Here is an 18,866-nt window from a genome sequence, read left to right as displayed (position 1 = left end):
TGTCAGCCAAGTGAGATGAACGGAGTTAATATCCACACCCTGAAATGAAGCCAGGAACATTTACCCCCGGGTTCCCCCCTCTCTCCCCTCATTCTGTACCCCCCCCCCGCCCCCACTCTTTATCTGCCACCCTGCAGACGTACCGCACATCTCCACGCATCTAACCTGGCACCTGAATAAACATTTTCATAGTGTTTTCTAATGCCCCCTTCCCACCTCCCCTCCCTTCGCCTCCCCTCCCCTCTCCTCTCCTCTCTTCTCCTCTCCTTTCCTTTCCTTTCTCCCTTCTCTTCCCTTTCTTCCTTTCCTTTTCCTTCCTTCCTTTCCTCTTCCTTCCTTTCCTCTTTCTTTCTTCCTTCCTTCCTTCTTTTTTCTTCTTTCTTTCTTTCTTTCTTTCTTTCACAAAATGGTCAGACCCTCCTTTTTTTGAATTCTAGTGTAAACACGGAACAAATGTGTAGCTCATCATAATGGACATCTGTTACAGGAATAGTGGCGAGCTCGTATCTCCCAGATTAATCACTGTTTCTATTCATTTGGAATTAGCAACCTGTGACTCCAAGTAACTCCCCGATGAAACAGAACACACATTCTTTTCACAGATGTATAGAAATAGGAATAAATCTACAATTTGGCAAGTGCTCCAGATGCGGGACACAGTGCATGCTTATAATAAGAAAATATAATAGCTGTCTTAGACTAATACACGGTGACTCTGACAAAGAGGAATTTATATAGTCGAAACTTCTTGAAAGCAGCCTCACCTGCATAAGTGTTTTCTAAACTCTGGCCCTGAGGGCCTGTAGTTTCCTGACAAAGTTTTCTCATGTTATTTGTCCTCCTTGGAGACTCGAAATTCTTCATCACTTCGAAGCAAGATAGAAATTTGGAGGCTATGAAGCATAACAGAATTATCGTCTGTAGGAGCCAGGGTCTTACTGGCTACCCTCCTTTGTCAAGGTATGTTTTCAGAAAGAGTGCATTTCTGTGTGCTAGGACTGTGTATCCAAGACATCTATCATATACGGATCATTGAGTACAAGTCCGCATAAGCTAATGATTCACAGTTGTAACCCACTGCACGCTCAGACGGAATATTGCACTCAAACCCAAATAAGGAGTGTGCAGCATAAAGTATTTGTTGAATTCATTTGTGCTATGAATGATGCCCACATTTACAACGAGGCCATTCCTTCGTTTGGCAATGGTTTCTCGATCCTGTTCCGTCAGAACCTACTGGTCCAATCTCGGTGGCATTCTAATTGGGGATACGAAGACCTGAACTTTTTTTCTTTAAAAAGATTCGTCTAATGAAGGAGCCAGATGTGTCTATGCATAAGGCCAATACTGCGATAGAGCCTCTGATAGACATCTGCACTGCAGAACGGTCAATCTCTCTTCAGTGGGCTGTAGACAGCAAGAAGAAATTCAGAAAAGACTAGAGACTTTGAGACGATGGTGTCTTAGCGGAGTCCCAAAAGAGGGTTATTTATCTGGGGCTTTGGGGAGAGTACTGGACACAGGGTAGGGACAGAGCGGGAGTGTCACTGCTTATCTTCCGTAGGTTGCGTTGTGCTTCTATTCAGCTTCGGGAAACAAACTTTAAGAGCGTGAGAGATGTAAGCAAGAAAATGATATAGCAGGGTCAGGGTTTGAGAGGAAGAGATAAGGGATAGTTTGGGCCACTTGTAGCTCTTATAATCTGATGGTAGGGGAAACATCAAGTGGTCCACCTCTTGTGTCCTATAATTGACTATGCTGAGGGTAGACAAGATAATAAGAAAACTGTAGACCAAAAATGGCCAAGTATTGGGCGCCCGGCTGGTGGGCAGAGCTTGTGACTGTTGATCTCGTTATAAGTTTGAGTTGCACGTGGTGTGCAGAGATGACTTAACAATAAAATATTTTATTTTTTATTTTTTTTATTTTTTTATTTTTAAAAATTTTTTTTTCAACGTTTATTTATTTTTGGGACAGAGAGAGACAGAGCATGAACGGGGGAGGGGCAGAGAGAGAGGGAGACACAGAATCGGAAACAGGCTCCGGGCTCCGAGCCATCAGCCCAGAGCCCGACGCGGGGCTCGAACTCACGGACCGCGAGATCGTGACCTGGCTGAAGTCGGACGCTTAACCGACTGCGCCACCCAGGCGCCCCAACAATAAAATATTTTAAAAAATGAGTAAAAATGGTCAAATATTGGTACAGTCTATTGGTCAAATATTGGTACATGGGGTTCAGTCTAATAGGTGTAACATGCGTGTACATGGTACAAAAATTGCAAAGCACAAAAGAGAGTGAAAAGTAGGTCTCAATCCTTTCCTTCTCCCCTACCCCTCCATTTCCTTCCTCAGAGGAGACCACTGCTAGAGTTCTTCCAAAAGGTATTCTTGCCATATTCAAGCATTTCCATCATGTAACACGTTGTTAAAATGGGGCTCTTCTAGGGTCACTTTTGGCTGAGGAATGAACACAGTGACCACCACATTCCAAGATACCACCAGGACAGTCATTCTCAGTAGACTGTGGAAAACCTGAAGAGAGGAGTCACCGACATGGAGGGTAAGAGTTCAGAGGTGCTTGCGGGGAGGGGTTTCCTTGTGGGAAATGACACTGAGGGTCCCACTGCTCCTTCCCCCTCAAGAATGAAGGCAGGGGGACTCTTATCCCTAACCCCTACTGGGGGGAGTGTGTCAGCGAGACCAAGCTGAGACATGTGAAGTCTGTTCCTTGCATCTGAGGAGCCTAGAAGGCTGGTGCCTGACTCACCTGATGAAGCCCGGATGTCCTATGATCAGAGGGAGGGGCCTCTTTCCAGAAGGAAACTGCCCTCCCTCCAGGGTTGCATGGATTCAGGAGACCTTACGTGGAGTACGTGATGGGAATATTGGCCCACAGTTGTTTTAGCAGGGATCTTGTAGCAGGGTGTTTGTTGCAAGTCGGTTTCTCCCGGAAGTATGCCGTGGGAAGGAGTTCGGTGCGCACATGTCGAAAAGGGGTCAGCGGCTGGGAAGGGGAGAAGAAGGAAGCGGGATTGGGTAGAGGGAGAAGCTGGGCTGCAGTTCAGGCCACGTCAGCCTTGGCCATCCCCGTGGGTAGCTCCGGTGTGAAATGGCCCATCATAATGATCCCTCTTGGGGCCAGATGGCACGGATTTTCTACCGTTACTGTGGCCAACCATCCTGGGAGAGGGTTCTGGATAACACATCTCAATGGCAATCACACGAGGCAAGGGTACCCTCAGCATTAGGGGACACGCGTGCATATTGCTGGTGGCGGAAGCCAAGAGGGTACTGGGAACAGCGAGCCCGAGGAAAGGCTGGGATGTTTAAGCCTGGGGAGGCAAAGACACTAATATTGATGTGGTTTATTTTGTTGCTTAGAGATGGATGCTTGATTCTCCTTTGAGGGCGATTGCCCCTCAGTTGTGGGGAAGAAAAATGACCACAGCAAACCTTTTGGTTATGCCAAAGGGAAGCTGTAACTCTAACCCATCTGCATAATTCTTCATTGGAGGCCAGAATCGTACCCTCCCAGGAGGGGAACCTGGGGCTGGTGATGAAGGATAAACTATTGTTACCTCTCTCTAGGTCCCAGGAGAGTTTGGGGATAGGGGAGACAATGGTCAAAACCCTGCCAGGGTGAGTGGGTAGTGGGAGGAGGGCTCTACTCTGCGGCCTGGTCGACACCGGGAGCTACACTATTTTGTGTCGTTTCACATTTGCGTTTCTGCGTTACAGTCCTTTCCTTTTAGCCTCGTGTGGTCAGTACAATTTTGTCAAATTACATGAGAAGTTATATACTTCCGAAGTTACATTTATATCATGAAATTATATGGTGTCAGCAGTGCTCTGTGAAACCGAAGGGGGGATGGGCAGCATCCCTACCGGGGACAAAGCTCTTGACGCAGCTGGGAAAGGCCGGGCAAGGCCGGGAGGCAGTAAGCGCCGAATTCCAGTAGCCACAGGGCACCAGGGTGAAGTGAAGGAATAGTCTCGTCTGTAGGAATCTCCATCCCAGAGACGCGGGCTGGAGAACACGCTGTGGCGCGAGGTGGGGCTTCGCCACCATTTCAGGCACATCCGTGGGAGGTGCCGCCACGAAGGAGGAGCGCTTGGCTCATCTGAACATCCGTCCTGGAGGGACCGCAGTGCTTTCTCTAAACGCCGTCCTATCCGGCCACTGCTTACATATCCGGAGTCAGCCTTGGGTGTTGCGTGTGTTGTTGAATTGGGGCCACTTTGGAGAAACTCCGCTCCGGTGCAAGTTAAACTCAGGTTTCCTTACCTGCCTCTTCCTAGCTGTCTCTTTATCCTCCTCCCTTCAGCACTTTTCGGGTAAACGTTGCTTTGATCAGGAAGCATGGTGTGCAGTAGAAGCTTTGCTTTGGGGTCACAAAAGCTCCTATTCCATATTGAGGACTTCTTACTGGTGCAGATGCTGGCTTACTACACACAGTACTTGCCTGCCCGCACGCTGAGTCTCTACGGCGACTGCGTATAAAGTGGGCGCACTTGACTGCACTTACTGTGTCTGCTGCTCGGATCGTCATCGATCTGACCAGGAAGGAACCTCTTTAAGCTGCTTCCAGTGTCCTTTTGAAATGACTTTATCTTTGACACCTTCCTTGATTTCTGGCACTACGTGATGTCTCAGGCTCATCTTGTGTCTTCTCTGCCACCGAACGAGATCTGCAAGTGGCCATTTTCCCGAGAAACGCGAATACCTTGCAGTAGGGATTGGAATTAGAGGCCCAGATCTAGGGGCTTTGGCATTTATTTCTACTGATCATTTTAGTTAGCACTGCATGACTGTGTACACAGAGCGAGTGTCTTCGTGCATTCATCCAAAGAACATCAGTGATGTATTGGTAAATGATGAAAGCAAATTGTGCAGCACTGTAATAGTGTTTTGGAAAAAAAAGTTAAGAGGAAATAGGCACATATCACAATGAGCCTACGAAAGATGTAGAAGGATATGTACAAACTGCTAACAAAATTGTGGGATTTGGGAAGAGTTAGAATATTACTTTTACTTATATAGCTTAGTGTTACATGATTTCCTACAATGATTATATGTTACCTTATTTTGTATTCTGAGATCTGTTGAAATAATTTAAATCGCACACACACACACACGGAGGGGTGGATTTGGGCGTACATAAAAAGTACTTGGACTTCATTCCACTTTATTTTGTCTACTGTAAGCTCGGTGTATTGCTGCAAATTATCGTTGGGGCTCTGTCAGGGGGAAACATGCAGGATGGAACTCATAACAGACCTTCATTCTTACATTGATGTCGGTCACATTAGCTTTGGAGAGGCTTATTTCAAATATGTGTAACTGTCTGGTAAAGTCACATAAGAAAGCGTTATTTCTACATGTTTCCATATCTCCCCGTTCAGTAAAAATCGATTTTTGTCAGATTCTTAAGTTGGTGTACAAGTCCTCTCCTCTTCACCCGTGTCTGGTCCAAGGACATCTCGTTTTCACATTTCACCTCTGTGAAATGCCAGAAAGAGGGGTCAGTGGCGAATTCAGCGTCTCCGATTTGGTGATCCAACGTAGTAGCCACATGAGGTCACTCAACTAAAATGTTCTCTGCCACAAAACACTCTGTGTTTTGTCCTGTGATAACTTGCCAAGGCTTCTCAGTAGAACAGAGGAAAACAGGCCCAAGGCTGGTTGAGGAGAAGGTGGCCAATTTCTTATAGAAAAGAGACTTTACGCCCGATGTAAGTATCGCATTGAGAAATTAAAGTTTGTAGGTGCTGTGAATTTTTATTAACAAGTTGTAAATGCTCTATTTATGAAGATGCTAACAAGCACTCAATTAGGGTCTAAAACACTACCCATTAAATCTCCAATAATTTAAATGTAATGATTTAGGATTAAGGGGACGAGGACATTTTTTTAAAGCTCTTTTTAGCGAATCTTTTGGAAGAGGTATTTTGCCTGATATAGTTTGTCCTAGTCATCCTCAGTGAACATTTAGTTGGTAGTTTTACATAGTTCCCTTTCCCATCTTCTTTCCGGTGGAGACAACGCAGCGTAGTGGAAACTGCTCAGGCAGTGGTGTTAGGTGTGGGTTTGAATGCAGCCTCGCTCAAGTTATCCAACATTTCAGGAACTCGGCTTTCTCATCTCTGAACCAGGGGGGAGAACATTGTCGCGAGGGTTAAATGACATAATATATAAAGGAGCTCGAGTGCGTATTTAGTAAATGATAGTCATTAACATACTTAAGTAAAAATTTCATAGTTTTCTGTTTCTAAAGAGGGAGCCAATGAATGGATGCAATGAAATACTTGCATAAATGAGGACAAGAGGAGAAATTGTGAAGATTCTGGTGAGAGTGAAAGACGTCTGGCAGAGAAAGACAAATACCAAAGGATTTCACTCATATGTGGAATTTAAGAAACAAAACAAGCAAAGGGGAGAGAGAGAGAGGGAGAGGGAGGGAGGGAGAGAGAAGCCAAGAAACAGACTCTTAACTATAGAGAACAAACTTAATGGTCACCAGAGGGGAGGGGGCCGGGGGACGGATGAACTAGGTGATGGGGGTTAAGGAAAGCACCTTTGATGAGCACCAGGTGATGTATGGAAGTGTTGAATCACTGTGTTGTACACCCGAAACTAATATAATACTGTTTGTTGACTAACTGGAATTAAAAATGTTAAAGAAGGCCATTCCCCGTAATACATTGAATCATAGCTGATATTACAGAGAATATGTCAGTATTTAAGTGAGCCCTCAAATGTATCATAGAACTGCGTTGTATAATGAATTATTTATAACCATGGTTCATACTTTTACCAAAACAGAATAGATTTTCCTCGGGGAGATTCAGAGCAAACATATCCTTCTCAATAGTAATCTTATTTCCTTCAATCCAATTAAACTAATTGTTGCCAATTCATAGGAAATTCGGTTTGAAGAAAACATTTATAATTTGGGGATGTCATTCGTTGGAACTTCACAAAAGTAGAACACAGATTAATAGAGAAACAGTTTCCAAACCAATGTCTGGGATTTTGTTTGGAATTATCCTCAAAACCCCAATTCTGGAGCTTAACTGGTAATATCAAATGACTTTCCATGTCAATTACTCCTTCTATCCCCTCCTTGTCCTTCTGTTCTGCCAAATAATTTTTCCCTCTAAGTATGGTATTATTCATTCAACAGAACCCGCATGAATGTGAAGCAGACTGAAAACTCACATAGTGTCAGAGGTGGAAACACCAGCTCATATTTTGGATTGTGTTACGATGAGCTATGGACTACACATGGTAGTCCATTCGTGTTGCGTCCTTTTGGAAGGTCTTATGTACCACTGACACATGAAGCCAATTGTGCCTTCCTGGAGTCAGAAATGTTACATGTTTCAAGAAGGAGTTCTTTGTGCTAATATTTGAAATGCAAACTCCTTTGTGTGCTATCCTACCCCACCCCACCCCAGTACTGGTATGAAGCTATATATTTCAAAAATGTCTCGCTTATGAATACCAGGCAGAGAAAGCATGCACGTAAGCATTTAGAAAGGAAAGAAGCAGACTAAACTGGATGAAGAGAAGCATAAATGAATTTTGGAAATCCTGTTTGTTTTTCCAAAGGAGATTCCCTGGTTCTTTTGTCGCTCCGCTCCTCCTAATCCTTCTGGAGTCATTTTAGAGCCAAAACAAAAGAAAGAAAGAAAGAAAGAAAGAAAGAAAGAAAGAAAGAAAGAGAAAAAGGAAAAGAAACATGGGAGAAAGATGACATTTCAGTTTTCATAATGTTGTAGTATTCCTTTCCTGTCCTTTCCTGTCTTTGTGTTTTTCTTTTCATGTTGAACAAATAGTTTCTGTTGTATTTTGCCTAATTTCCTTATGAATTTGCATTTTCAGCACTTGGCCACTGTGAAAACTTTTTATAAAATAATTTAACCTATTACTGACGTTCGGATCTTGCCTGCCGCTATCACTAATGTCTGCCATTTCCTGTTGGGCGTGCCTTCCCTTCCCCTACTCCACGCAAGCAGATCCCTCCCACTTTCTTGCCTGTCCTGAAGACTATTGCACTTCTAGGATTAGTTTCACTCTTATTACTGACTTTGGAACCTTTCACAATTTTGTTGCCCACCACTCATATTTCAGTCCTTAAGGAGATTCTGCAATAAGTAATACTTTTAATCTATAGCCTGTCTCTTTGCAAATGGATTCATTTTATTTTATTTTATTTTATTTTATTTTATTATTTTATTTATTATTTTATTTTATTTTATGCTTCATTTTAAATCCTATTATGAGCCAGGTCACAGGCAAATTAGCCAGGTTTGCCATATATGTAATTTCTGAGGAAGGGGAAACTGTTGGATTCCCAGCATAATTGTTCCCACGAATTTGTTAAGGGCTAAACTTACCTATTTTGTTTTGTGCATCTTCAATGATTTTCATCTAACTGTATTTATTTTATCTATTGCTAAATTTATGCAAAGATCAAAACATCAGATGAAACAAAGAGGAAAATCAGAGTTTCCTTCCTCTCCCCACCTTCTCTTTTGCCACTTAGGCTTTGCCAGTTGCTTTTTTAAAAATATTTATTTTGAGTGAGAGAGAGAGAGAGAGAGCATGCATGCAAGCAGGGGGAGGGGCAGAGAGAGAGAATCCCAAGTAGCTTTCGTGCCATCAGCCCAGAGCTCGACCTGGGGCTCCATCTCACAAGCTGTAAGATCATGACCGGAGCCTAAATGAAGAGTCGGACAAGTGACTGACCGAGCCCCCCAGGTGCCCCGTATGCTTTGCCAGTTCTATTACTAAAGGGCAGGTCAAATCAAGGCAGGAATCATTAGCTGCCTTTCTAAAAAAAAAAAAAAAAAAGAGGGGGGTTGCCTAGTTCCTCTGAGAAGGGAGGGTGAGTCTCTCAAAGGGAGGACCCACTCTCCAGACTAGCATAAATGCATAAAATGTGAGAATTAGTTTTGCCTCAGGATTTTGGATCATTTCTTTTCCTGTTTGGTAGTAGAGTGAAAGAATCGCTTTTAACATCCATCTTCTCATTGTCGTGGACTTGCTTTTCTGTCCCTTTCAGTGTGTCACTCACTTCTCTTTAGCGCATTAACTAGAGGAGAAGTGTATCTGGAAAAAATTTAGTTGGGATAGACCTTGTATCAAGCAGTGAAATGAAATTAGGGGATTATCGTGTTTATTCAAGTTATTACCAGCTCCTAATAACACACACACGTACTCAGTTGAAGTAAGAGTTGTCTGCCTGCCTGCCTGCAAATGGCAGAGGTTCAAACAGAATGTTTAGGACCGGGGCGCCTGGGTGGCTCAGTCAGCTGAGCGTCCGACTTTGGCTCAGGTCACGATCTCACGGTCCGTGAGTTCGAGCCCTGCGTCAGGCTCTGGGCTGATGGCTCAGAGCCTGGAGCCTGCTTCCAATTCTGTGTCTCCCTCTCTCTCTGCCCCTCCCCCGTTCATGCTCTGTCTCTCTCTGTATCAAAAATAAATAAATGTTAAAAAAAAAAAATTAAAAATAAAATAAAAGCCTAGCCTTTAAAAAAAAAATGTTTAGGACCTAAGTGGATATTAAGATCACATTTTTTTTTTCCTTCTGGATTATATGCTATTGTGCCTGATTTGGGATTATTTCCATTCCTAGTGACAGAAAGCCAATTCAAACTAGATAAAGAAAAAAACCCAGAGTGTATTGCTTTATGTAACTAAGAGAAAAGAATTCGTTCTTCAGGCATGGTAGGATCCAGGGACTCAAATGATGTCATTAGGAGATACATATGTGTGTCTTTCTTTTTGTCGATCTAATCTTTTCTTTTTTCATTTTCAATGGTCTTGCAGGTTTTGATACTTTTCATTGTGATAAAATATATATCACATAAAATATGCCATTTTCACCATGTTAAGTGTACACTTCACTGGCATTCACCACATTAACCGTTTGTTTGCAAATCTTCTCCATCACCCTAAATGGAATCTCTGTAACCAATCACAAAGCAGTAAATCCCCATTCCCCTCTCCCACAGCCCCTGGTAACCTCTAATCTACTTTCTGTCTTTATCAGTTTGCCTGTTCTACATAGTTCATGTCCGTGGAGTCATACGACATTTGTTCTTTTGTTTCTGGCTTATTTCACTTAGCATAATGTTTTCAAGGTTCATCCATGTCCTAGCAGGTATCAGTAATTTATTCATGGCTGAATAATATTCCATCATACGGATAGTCCACATTTTGTTTATCCATTCATCTGTTGATGGACATTTGGGTTGTTTCCATCTTTTGGCTCTTGTGAATACTGCTGGGACAAACATTGGCATACAAATAACTGTTGGAGCCCCTGTTTTCAGTTCTCCTGGAATATAGCTGGGGTGGAATTTCTATCTACTCTTGATTCCTCCTTCCTCTCTGTGGCTTTATCCTCAGGTAGACAAAGACAGTTTGTTCCTTACTCCTTAAGTTCCTCAAAGATGGGAGAGATTTTCTCTCCCATTGTCTTTATTAACCCCTGAAGAGAAATTCTGATTTTCCATATTCTGTTATCTACCTTTGGATGGGTCACTCTACCTAGGGAGAAGCTCCTTCATGACTATGTGATTAACAGCCCACTGGGTGGGAGGGCAGGTCTCTACAGAAAAGGGAGGCTCAGCTTCTAGATACTTCTAGATGCCAGCAGGCAAAGGTAAGAGATGTCCACTGCAGTCTCATTCCTGATGTGGGCAGAAAACTCATCTTGGCTGTTTATCAGGGACCTTTGGACGAGTGAAATAATTTAAGAATGACATAGTTGGAGTTTTGACAAGAATGAGGGAAGACACACTGGTAACGCTGCTGATTGGAATACTAATGCTATGACCTCTTGGGAGAACATCTTGATGATATCTAGCATGGCTGAAAGCGTGCAGACATTTTGTCCCAGCAGCTCTGCCTCCATAGAGTCCCAGGAAAACCTCTTCTACTCTAGCCTCGGGAAACACGGGCAAGACTGTTCTTTGTGGCACTGTTGGTAATCGTGAAAAATGGAAAGCCCCCGAAGGTTTCGTCAGCTGGCTAAAAGATAAATTAAAGTGTATTTCTAGAATGAAATGTGATGCCACCGTTAAAACTGATCTCAATCTATATGTATCAGAGTAGATGGGCTCCAAAGTATAACACTGAATGAAAAAAAGACCAAGTTGTGGTATCTTAAGTGCTGAATTGATGGCATTTATTTACATATTAGAAAACATACATGACTGTGTTCAGCAGTGGTTTAGGGTATATGTGTATAAAATAAAAGTATGAAACCATATGCCAGATGGGTTCCCAACGAATTAAATAGTTCAGGCAAATGGGACAAGGGAAAAAAATCAAGGAGATTTCATTTTTTTCCTTTCTGCTCCTTTTTTCCCATTTAAAAAAAGATTTATTTATTTAAGGAATCTCTACACCCAAAGTGGGGCTCGAACTCATGACCCCGAGATCAAGAGTCACATGCTCCACCGACTGAGCCAGCCAGGCACCCCTGTTTTTAAATTTTTCAAAATTAGCTCACTTAAAATGACTAAATGTGAACAGTTGTTTAATTTCATCTGGTTGGTGCTGTGTTGTTTTCTTCACGGGTCTATATTTTTTTCAAGCTTTTCCCAATTAAAAGAAAGCACATTGTTAGAATTCAAATGGAAATCCAATTTTTTCTTTAATCTTAAAACTTTGGGGTTTGTATATAGGTAGATGAGATAGATAGATGGATAGACAGACAGCAGACACACAGACATCGTATTGCAATTTTTCTTACCTGGTGTTTTTTCCAAGTAATCATAGGAAGAGGCTCTTTGCCAAAATCTCCCTGCCATTTTATGTCATTTATGTGTTAGAGTACATTTTGTCCTTAATCTTCCCTGTGCCCCAATATTCCCTGCACTAGCGAAATGCCCAGTGTGTTTCCCATTAACCTCAGAATCCCTACTAGGATTTTGTCTTAGAGCCCTGAAGTGCCTCCTATCATTTTAGCAAACAATCAGACTGCTCCCCAAACATTAAAAGCTGGCAAAAATAAACTACCCAAATCATTATTCCTGAGAGAAGAAAGTCCTGGGAGGTGAAGACAGATTTCAGAAACCCTATTCATACCATGAGGGAAAACTCATAAAATAATTGTGCTCGAGGCAGTTGCTGACAGCCGTGTCTCTTTCGGTTTTGCGGAAACGGTAACAGAAAGATTTGCCACATCTTGCTTGATTCTGAAGTGGTTAAAATTTTATAATAGGAACCTTAATGGCAAGAAAAGGACTCACAGAAAGAGCATTGCTCACTGAGCACTGACATCACCGTGCGGGAATGAGTATTGTCTTACACAATGGAATGCGCTCTGTTCCTCCTCGGAGAGGGAATTTGGCTTGGTATGCAAATTAAAATATTGTTTTGAAAAATCTGTTGCATCAAATGACAGAAAATGCTTTTTTCTAATCCAGTTCTTTGGTCCATTGCTGGCAAAGCAGCTGACAGCAGGCTCATGCAGCCAGTTCGTCTGGGCCACGCTCTTGAATTTTGTCATGGAGCCCAATCAAGGAATTGTCCTTTGGCAAAGACGCAAAAGAGCCCTACATTCTTGAGGTCTCTGTTTAAATAGTTTTATCGGGCATAAAAGAGAGGAAGGATAATTTACTTGAAATGCTTGCAAACCCTTGAAAGCATTCAGGATTTGAGTGTTATTTTCTTCTCCCTTTGTTGGAAAGTTGGCAGGTGAGACGGTGGGAAGCTGGCTTGTTTTGGTAGGTGGCCCTTCCTCTTCTCCTTTCAGGCTTACTTGAAGGGGTCTATCCCCAAATGGAGTCTTCCAGTCTCGAGTTCCGCAACCTGGAAAGAATTTGAAACTATTCAGAAATGTTATACATTTCACAGCTCTGCTCTGCAATGTCACTTGACTGGGGTTGAGCCTGGGTTCGCAGGTGGGGATGCGGGGAGTGACCGATGCCATCGCTCATGCTCAGGGCTCCCGCGTCACTCTGGAGCAGTGGGTCCCCAACAGTGGTCCCGAACAGCATCATCGGCATCACCTGGGAGCGTGTGAGAACCGTCAATTCTTGGTGTCCACCCTAGACCTCCTGGGGGTGGGACCCAGAAATGTGATTTCCAGGGAAACCTGTCTACCTGGGTGTAGAGAAGCCCAACCCTGAGTCCCCTTTACTCTTCCTCCTCCTGCTGTGGCTGAAATCCAGATACCAAATTTGTCAGCAAATAGTTTGTGGTGGAATAATTTTAAATTGATGGCCATCATGTGCAAGGGGCTTCTGGTGTTATTTGGAATTTGCAGGGACGTGTTTTTCCACAAGAAGGTAAATGTGGTTATCCATAGTTGTAAAGAGGGGAGCGGTAGTCCGGGATCAGTGCCCCTTATAAAAGAGGCCCCAGAGACCTTCCTCTGTCCTTCTGCCGTGTGAGCTTATAGCGTCCAAGTAGTGTTACCTATTCGTATCCCTTTTTTCTTCAAGAGATAAACTTGAAATTAATATTGAAAATAGCTTTCCCTGAGATTATGTCTCCTCTAATGGCTTCTGTCGCTTAGTTGTGTTCCTTGGTACGGGGCTCTTTCCAGGAACTAATTTGGCATCTTAGGTAACAGTCGTCAGGCACATAGCAACACTTGCGGTTTCTGAATAGAAATGTATTACATACATGGGAGTGCCTAAATGCAAAGAATGGAAAGCTACAACTAGACACTTAGCCTTCTCGCTTGCTTTGTTGCCTAGTTTTTAAAAATCTCCTTATGGAAATAATGCTATAATTATTGATGGAGGACGTTCAGGAAAAAACTGACATTTATTGAACAGCTAGGATAAGCCAAGGGCTTGCCATACACTATCTCATTTAGGATTTCAAACAATTATGAGGATAGGTCATTTTGCTAATTTACAGATAAACAAACTGAACCTTTAATGACTTATTGTAGCAGTTCATTGGCTGTTCGATAGTGATTTCTTTTTTTTAGTTTTTTTATATTAAAAAAAAATTTTTTTAATCTTTATTTTTGAGAGAAGACAGCGTGTGAGCAGGGGAGGAGCAGAAAGAGAGGGAGGCACAGAATCTGAAGCAGGCTCCAGGCTCTGAACTGTCAGCACAGAGCCTGACGCGGGGCTTAAACTCACGAACTGTGAGATCATGACCTGAGCCGAAGTCGGACACTCAACCGATTGAGCCACCCAGGCGCCCAATAGTGATTTCTTTTTAATCTTTTTTAAAAAAATGTTTATTTTTGAGAGAGATAGAGAATGGGGAAGAGGCAGAGAGAGAGAGGGAGATACAGAATCTGAAGCAGGGTCCAGGCTCTGTGCTGACAGCAGAGAGCCTGATGCGGGGCTAAGACTCATGAACCTTGAGATCATGACCTGAACCGAAGTCAGATGTTAACTGAGGCACCACCCAGGCACTCCAGTCTTTTTTTTTTTTATCTTTCATTAAGAGCAGAACCCAGAATTATCGTGGGTATCAGGTAAAGTTATATGCTCAGAGAAGGAGGACTCATTCTCGTGATATGAAATGTGACTGGACTTAAGTCGAACCTGATTATTCTACCTCTTTTCCAGTAACTGATTTGAGGGGTGGTCATGTGACATGGTTCTGGCCAATTAAATGAAAGGGGAAATTTGTGGGGAATGCTGTGAAAACCTATCCTCCCTGATAAAGTAGAGACCTGTACAAATAAAAGACCTCATTCCTTCTTACATTGGACTGCCATCTTGTAAGGGTGTGGTGCTTTGTTGGAGCAGAAGCAGCCATCTTGCAACCATGAGGAAAATGCCAAAGGAGAGCTGTAGGGGTTGTCCTGCCGGCCACTGTTCTGCTCCTGGATTTCTAGTTGTGTGCGTTAACAAATCTCTATCGTTTAAGCGACTTTTTGCTAGACATCCTGTTACTTGCTATTAAAAGTATACATTCTGAGAACACACAGGTTTATCAGGTACCACAGCAGGGACTAACCCCCAAGTCTGACTGGTGACAAGCAGCATCCTGGTTTGTTCTCTCTCTTTCTTAACCACCTGCCACTTGCCTTCCTTCCTTTTCTTTTATCAAAAGTCCACTTCGTCTACCATCAGCCTACAGAAATTGAAGTCCTAGAAAATGACCAACAAAAATGAGAAGGTATTTGTAAACATTCTATTAAGTATAATGTATTCTAGGCCACATTGTGACAAGGAATGCTTCATCAGTATTTTTCAGGTAACCTGGTATAGTTTAGGTATGCATGCAATAAACACATTCTACTTGAAGAAATCCAGATAATACACAAAGCCAACATTGTCCATGATTTACTCAATCCTGCTTTCCTTTCTAGAAGTAATCATCCATTGCCTCTCAGTAAGATACCTCCCTAGGTTATCTTCTGTGCACTCATATATTTACATGCTCAGCTCCAGATGAATTTTAGAAAACAGCGTTCTGCTGCACGTACTGTTCCGTGACTTTTGTAACCTTCCCAGTATATCTTGTAGGTTTTTCCACATCAGTTAATTCATTGTATTTTATTCTTATCATATGCAGCACAGTGTTCCCTAGAAAGAGCACGGTGAGGTTTTATTCGCGTATCCCTTTGGCTAAAATTGTACCTGGCACATAATAGGTATTTGATAAACATTCGTTAAACAAATTTGTCTTTGAAATTCCTTAGAGTGTTCGTAATTTTTCCTTGTTTCAAACAACGTTTCTATTTCAATTTTAGAGTCAGTTTGTCAATTTGCCCAAAATCAATCCTATTGGGACTTTGATTAGAATTTTATTGGCAAGGATTGACATTTTTATAATATTGAGCTTTTTTTCCATGCATTTTTTTTTTGCATAAGTATTTCTGCAGGACAGATACCTCAGAGAGAAATCGATGATTCAAATGGGATACGAATTTTTAAGATTTAACAGTTCCTGCCAAAATTCCTTTCAATAAAGCTTCTACGATTTTCTGTACAGCAGTAGCATAGGACGGTGGCGATAATGGTGATGGTGGCGGTTCTGGTGGTGACAGCGATGGGGTGCAGTGATGACAGTGGTGGTGGTGGTCACGCTATATTGCAAAGAAACCCGGGGCTTCTCTGTCCGAGTTCAGTTCAGCTCTGATTATCCTCAGATCCATGATCACCTCTCAGTTTTATGGCTTCTCACTTTGAGTATGGAGAGAAATACTGACTCTTCAGCTCAACTCCATGTTAGGAAAATCAGGCTTGCCTGAGAGTATACATTTTGTAATCACCGCCAAAAGATCGGGCCGGTCCTAGGTGAATGCTTGTGTTGCGAAGTTGGGTAGCGTTGAATTTCTTTTTAGGAGCAGGAACTCCCACAGTCTTGAACGGCTGTCATAAAATGTCTCAGCTAAACTCCTCAATGCCCCTGCTTCCTGATAAATACCCAGACTGCCGTGCGTATGTCCTGTACGTGCTGTTCACGTGGGTCCCTGAAGCTTGCAGGGAGTATGTCGCTGGCTTCCTCCGTTTAGACTTCATTTTCACATTTTCAGCTGGTTAGGCAAAACCTAAAACTCCTAACCTTCATGTCACCGTGACTGGCTCATCCCCTTAAACTCGTAACGCTATGGGCAGATTATGGACTGCTCTTGCTGCCATGTTGTGTGTTGCATGGACGTTTTAGTTGTTTGTGTTTCTTTGGCAAAGTATTTGTGTGCCCAAGGAGTAATGCCAGCGATCCGATTGGCGATGCACCAGATCAATTGCAGTAACTCTTGAATACCATATCACATTCAGTATTGGTATTTCTTCTTTTACATATAAAGTTTCATTCTGAATGAGAAAACACATGCTTAAATAAAATGGTTGGAGAGATTATGAATATTCCGAATTCTTTAGATTCAGTGATTCAAGTGTGTTTTTCTAAAGAAGGTCTGGAACTCTTGCAGAGAGATAATATTTTAACTTAAATTATTTTATTTTATTTCATTTTATTTTATTTTATTTTATTTTATTTTATTTTATTTTATTTTTGAGAGAGACAGTGCATGAGCAGGGGAGGGGCAGAGAGAGAGGGAGACCCAGAATCCGAAGCAGGCTCCAGGCTCTGAGCTGTCAGCACAGAGCCCGATGCGGGGCTCAAACCCACGAACCATGACCCAAGCGGAAGTCAGACGCTTAACCGACTGAGCCACCCAGGCACCCCATTAACTTAAATTTTTAAAAAAATATTTAAGGGGCTCCTGGGTGGCTCAGCTAGTTAAGCATCTGACTCTTGACCTCAGCGCAGGTCATGATCTCACAGTTTGTGAGTTCGAGCCCTGGCCCCCCATTGTGCTCTGCGCTGATGGTGCACAGCCTGCTTGAGATTCTGTCTCTCCCTCTCTCTCTGCCCCTCCCCGCTTGTGTGCACGCTCTCTTTCTCGCTCTCTCTCTCTCAAAATAAATTTAAAGATATTTAAAGAAAAGAAGATTTAAGACTCAAAATCTGTCCCCATGGAAGGCCAAATATACTATCATAATTTTACTATCTCTTGTAATGCTGTTGCCCAAAGGTCACTTTGGGGCAAAAATCTGTTTTCTTCTGTATCTGTCTGAGGAGCAACATTGTACCCAGCAGTCACTGGGAAAGAGGCTGTTTTCCCCCACCTGACTATGGAAGTAGGCTCTCGCCCATTCCAGGGAGGGACTCAGCGACCTGCATTCTTCCTTCCTTCCCAGACCGTCAGGCAGAGTGCTCCTGCTAACCAAGGTGAGCTGAAGTGTTGAGAGGTGTTGCATGTGGTCCATTGCTCTGGTCCCAGATGATTCTGGAAGGTCTGCTGCCTGCTCTGTGGGAGCTGCTGGTCAGTGGGAGTCCCACAAATTGATGATGTGAATACATCAGAGAAGATGCATGATTTTGATTTAATACATTGATTTTGAGCTAATGAATGAAAATTAGAATGCCTTTCCAGAACGCTTAGATTCCGAGAACTATCCTTTGTCCATGACTGGGACTCTAGCTTGCATGTTTTTGAACCTAAATCAGTCGAATATTGAAGCCTGGACTGAGAATACACACACAGAGAGAGAGGTACCTTCTAGAAACAGAGTACATGACCACAGAGAAAATAAGACCTGGTCCTTACAGCTCAGTGTGGACCATGGACCAGCAAAACCCTATAATCTGGAAGCCTGTTAGGAATGCAGAATCTTGGGCTCCACTCCAGACCTACCGATTCAGAATCTGCATTTTAACAACACTCCTTGGTGATTCCTACGCACACTGAAGCACGAGAAGTCTATCTTAGGCAGAATTTAGACTGGAAGGTGCGTATGTTCTCCTCTAGAGTCACCCCATCGCATCCTATCCCTCCCCGTCACTGTGCCCATAGTCGTTTCTGAGAGTTTCCAAGGAGCCTCGCAGGAAAGCCTTTGCACGGACTTGCATAGAGAAGTTAAGACCAGAAAGGGCAATAATGAGATAACCGAGCAGTTAATGGTAGAGTTCTAGCAAGCCACGCAGTTGATAAGCTCTGTGTGGTTAGAGCGGGAATCCCCAGTGCTTTAAGGGCTGACCCTGGACAATTACAGGCTGACACAGAGATTAGGGCAGTGACTCATCTGTAGGTTTTGGGTGAATCAGCAGGAGATAACTCTGGCTAGAGACAGATGGAAGGATACGATCACTCATTAGGTGTGGGGTTGTGCCTTTTTTTTGTAGCAAGACCTGTCGTGTCTGCACCTGACTGTTAAGTGCTATGAATAAGAGAAGTGCTGTGATTGTTTTCTGTTGACCTTGGGTGGCCTACAGGACCTGGCTTTTAACTCTTGTATCATGGACTGACTTTGGAGCCGACTCATTCTCAGTGTTCAGAAATAATGATATTTGACCTGGTCTATTTTAAAAGGCAGTATAACTAAGCCACAATAAATTGCACAAATCTTCATTTCAGTTAAGT

At 42.9% G+C, this 18,866-nt stretch overlaps 1 protein-coding gene across 1 annotated transcript in view; it reads left to right on the top strand.

Annotated features, from left to right (window-relative positions):
• The window catches only part of MID1 (midline 1), a 586,156-nt gene that overhangs the window by 29,844 nt on the left and 537,446 nt on the right, over positions 1-18,866 (top strand). Inside the window, exon 3 of the mRNA XM_045472348.1 lies at positions 2,446-2,560. The gene's annotated coding sequence lies outside the window, so the exon portion shown is untranslated. The remainder of the gene's footprint in view (positions 1-2,445; positions 2,561-18,866) is intronic.

Source organism: Leopardus geoffroyi, chromosome X (genome assembly GCF_018350155.1).
Source record: "Leopardus geoffroyi isolate Oge1 chromosome X, O.geoffroyi_Oge1_pat1.0, whole genome shotgun sequence".
Lineage (NCBI taxonomy): Eukaryota > Metazoa > Chordata > Mammalia > Carnivora > Felidae > Leopardus > Leopardus geoffroyi.
The sequence above is the reverse complement of the archived record's forward strand: the minus strand, read 5'-3'. Positions and strand labels throughout refer to the sequence as shown.